This window comes from Phalangium opilio, unplaced genomic scaffold (assembly GCF_054372755.1).
Source record: "Phalangium opilio isolate 3A_F unplaced genomic scaffold, DU_Popi_V2 ptg000369l_1, whole genome shotgun sequence".
NCBI lineage: Eukaryota > Metazoa > Arthropoda > Arachnida > Opiliones > Phalangiidae > Phalangium > Phalangium opilio.
In genome coordinates this window covers 1,370,001-1,374,737 of record NW_028324232.1, presented here as the reverse complement: position 1 = coordinate 1,374,737, position 4,737 = coordinate 1,370,001, and positions in this window count along the sequence as shown.

The window sequence follows — 4,737 nt, the reverse complement described above, 5'->3', positions numbered from 1 at the left end:
CATTTTCTGGTTGCCCTATCGTTTGCTCGTAGTCCACAACTCGTTAGCGGAAGAGCGCTACATGGAACTGTGGTATTTGATGTTCTGCAAGCGCCATCAACCCGATTCTGTACAACGCTATGTCGATCAAGTTTCGACGAGCTTTCAAACGGATGCTATCGTGCAATCGACATCGCCCTGGTCAAAGGAGCAGCCGAAACAGAACTCAAACTTTCTATACTAGCGTGGCTATACCAGCCGCTGGTTTCTCGCTGGGAGTCAATCACCAATTGCTTAATAACGGACACAACAGATCGGTATATACTACTTCATTTATAATAATTTGCAGTGGTGATTGGGCAATGAAATGACTCGGCGGATAGATACAATTAAGGGAAATGCCGATGCTATAATTTAAAATGCACTGATAATGCCACGAAATTCACGCATGCCCAGTAGAGCTATATTTGATGGAATATCACCTTGACATAGACCACGCCCCTAAGTCGTAACGCATTGTCCATCCCATAAACTTTGAAACGATGCGTTGTTCCTTTATTTTCCAATTTGTATTTCTCGTAATTATTAAGATGATAATTGATAATTAACTCAAGTTATTTCTAATTTGTAGGCCTATTGGAATGTTAAGTATACAGAATTCCTCCATCGGAAGTAAATAGTCGCAATGTTTCGGAGAAAATAAGTTGTGTCTTGTATGATCTCTCCCACACTGTGCACTCTGGAGAGCTTGAGGAATATTAATGGGTTTTGAAAATGAAATTTTAAATACGGTATAGAGTGTCGACTCAAAAGTTATAATGATTGGGTCCAAATATAAGACGTATAATCAAAACAAACGAAAACCAGAAAATGTAGTTCCTAACTTCAAAGACTTAACTCTTCATTGAGGAAGCCGAACTACAGGGGAAAACAACTCAAAGCTTTTCCTACGAGCCCCTGTAAAAATCCTTGGCTGCAATACATTGGTGCTACAGTAAAAATTTCGTGTTTTTCATATAGAAGCTTTTTTAAACTATTACAAAGTTTTCAAATAAAATAAATGAAACCACATCAAAGACCACAAATTAAAGCTTTGAATTATGAGCAATGAAAATTGGGAACACGGATAACTTTCTACAATGCATTGGAACATCGAAAAAGTGCTCATAAGGGAAGCATACGCGTAAACAATATCTAGAAACTACACCACGAAACGACAAGCCTTAAAATCAAACCTTTTCTTTCACCTTTGAACATCGATGATCAAATGGAACGATCTGAAATACGGACTTTTTCGGAACCAAGTTGAATTTTCATGTCATGTTTATTTGAATTAGGTATACATGAAATATACATTTAGACCTTATACGGTACTAGCATCGCTGGTTATTAAAAATCACCTTAAAAATATAAACAGCTAGCGGAAATTCTATTGAAGAATTTTGGAAAAATTTAAACGAAATTAATATTTATATTAGAGAAACTATCTTGGACAATTATACGACGTAGCTATAACCATATCACGACCGTGGCGTGGACTAAGTAGAAGCGAAACGTTTGAAGAATTCAATGAAATAGCGTCACAAGAATACTTATATATAAATATTTCACATTTTCTTTTTTTTTCTTGAGTAGTGGGGAAGGGGGTGTTATACCGATATAGAAACTCGAATATTTTTTTTTATCAATTAACTTTAGTCCTTTTAAGACATAACTCGTCGTTTCATGTTGAAAAAGCCTCGGTTTGATGTAATTAATACCAAATTACTTCATCACAATAAAAACAAGACATTTTTTTGACGATTAAAAAAACCAAAAACCACTCAATAACTTTCAAGTTATTCGACTCCGTGACGATATAAAATCCAAAACCACCGAGTAACTTTTGTCGCATCCAATTTGGGCGTAAATCATTTCAATTTTGAAGCCCTTTACCCGTCGTAATCACTAGCAAAAATGTACAAATTTGTCCTCGTCTGTCGAATTTAGTTCGAGTAAATAATCGAACCAGTGAATATCACAAAGTTTTGACCGGACTTGAAGACGTACACACACACACCCATCACAAATCGAGCTTTCGAGATACGTAACGCAACGTCGGTATAAACGGTTTAGTAGTCACGTTATCACGAACACCACTTCCGATTTGGATCACGTACAGTAACTTCCGCGGAAATAGCCGCCCGTACACACTGGAAATGGAATATACTAACTAGTAACCCGCCCGAAAGGAAGATAGTTTGTTCCAAGAGTAAATAAATGGGTTGGTAGAAAGATGACCGCATCGCACGGTTCTCGTATATTTGTGTTTTTGGTTGAAAGAAAAAGGTTATATTGGAAACCATCGGGGTTGTTGGTTGTCTGTCTGTCTTCTCTCGTATCAAAGAGATATCTTATAACTAAGCCTAGGAATCATACCTCAGGATTGGAAGTTTTGGTGTCGTATAACGTCAGATCAATTTGTTCAGTATGATGAACCGGTGAAGGGGTGGAGTCACCGGAAAATTGTTGGCTTCTTACGGCTCCTCGACCCTGAGATAGAACAAAAAGAAGCCGATATTGTTTTACTGTTCAATACATTTAACTTTAAATATACTTCGTATAAAGTTTAAACGTTAAATTATCTACAGTATAACTGCCTGGGAATATAGGCTAGTATAAGACTTATTTGGGGATTTAAAGAGCAAATAAAGGTTTTGAAAAAAGTTGGAATTCAACTCTAAAATAGGATAGCGTCACTGTTTTCTTCAAGTTGACTTTATACAATAGATTAGGCCAAACATTTTTTAGGCCTAATAATCGTATAAAAACGCGCAAAAGTCAAGAACTTTCTCTCGAAAAGTCTCGGAAAAGAAGTCTGTTCTTAGAAAATATGTTTTTTTAGGGATTGTGAAAATGTCCATATATATTTCTAGTAAAACTGAAAAAGAAAATAAATGCAGTTGAGCAACCATAAAAGGCAACGGTAAATGCGGTCCTTGTTGTTTCAGTAAAAAAAAAAATTTGAAAAGGTGAATTTACATTTAAATAACCTCAAACAATTCGGTGAAAAACTAACTAAAACCAAATATGTCAAAAAATAACATCAATTTTCTTAACTTTAATGAATTTTTTTTTCCTTTTTTTCGGGGGGGGGGGGCTTGTTGGGACAAACAATGGAGGGCATCAAAAGTATATAGAACAAAAACAAAAAGTACTCTTCGTTGACACTTTCTGGCGCCGTGTAATAGGAGAAGACCCTCCTTTATCCCAGAATAGTGTCTAACCCTCTTTGCGTATGCTTACCTTCCATACGGTGGCACAGGGAACAAGCCGTGAATTGGCTGAAAAAATAGCAGATTCTAGCAAAGACTAGTACCAAAAATTAACGTTTGGGTCATCAGCATCATGTACTACTTCCTATAAACCTATGACGTCAAGAAACTCTTCCCTTATTGGTTAATTCGTGAAAAGGGGATGAGAGGAGGGTAATTTGCTTTTCAGTTAACACGTCGTCTACAGCCAAAGGCAGGGAATTGCTACTTTGTGTTTTTATATCTATGCACTTTTGCTGGCATGGAATTGTTTTTACCACAACCAATATTACTTGGTAAAAATGAACAAATTCTGGATCTAATGTTTTCCTTGAAGTCCTTTTACAAAAACCTATTGTATTCGACCAGCCCATTGATAAATAAAAATTCCGAAATATTCTTTGATCTTGACTCGGTTGGTTTTGAAGAAAAAGAATGCCGCAATTCCGTTTTCGGAATTAAGCGCGAGAGCTAGGCCTAGTTTTCTCTTTCAAATTAAAAGTAAGCTCCAGATGTTTGTCGTTGCCCTAAAGAGTGACTAATGAGCATCGCGGGAGACCAGAATATAAATAATTGATGTTTCTTTTTTTAAGTATCTATAGTTTTTCTTCAACATCAATCATTTAAATTCTTAACTTTAAAACTTAATTCCACTAAATCGGGAGTTATGTCGCATTGTTGTCCACTTTGTTTTTTTACCACTGGCGCAATTTCGGAAAAAAATATTTAACCACGAAAATAGAGATAAGAATAACATTTTCGATCTCTGGAAGTCGCTATATACAGAATTTGTGGGTGGAGTCAAAATATAAGCAGACGAAGTTTCTCAATAAAGTATGCGAGGATGGTACTAGAGGCTAAAGCTACGATCCCACGTTCTTAGTACATTAATCCGTTTTTGATAAAGTCAATATATAAGAAAGTTTTAAAAAGTTTTTGGTGAGGGAAAAAAGAATAAGGGAAATCCTTTAGGACCACATTTTTAAAATTTAAAAGAAACGATGGACCTGGAAATGTCAGTCAGAATTAGTGGGTGGAGTCAAAATATAAGCAGACGAAGTTTCTCAATAAGGTATGCGAGGATGGGTAGTGAATTTGCTACGTTCAACGTTCTTCTTACATAAATCCGTTTTTGACTTTATCTATTCAACAGAATTAAACGTTATAAGGGAATTTCAAGAAAAATATTTTTAGAACTGTTATCAGGAATTTATACAATTTTCTTAAAGAATATTCAACTTTAAATCATCGTCAAATACTTAAGTACTTACTGTATAGGTTATTGAATCATTATTCATGAAAATATTTAAGAAATTCAATAAGGATGTGAGCGAGTAAAAGAAATTTACAGAAGTTTCCAATTCCCTGTTCGACAAAGTCGTATTTGGAAAGTTTTTTTATTTATTTCTTGAGTCCGCGAGCTATACGATAAGTCACTCAGTTCACTTTGTTCACAAAACTCCTT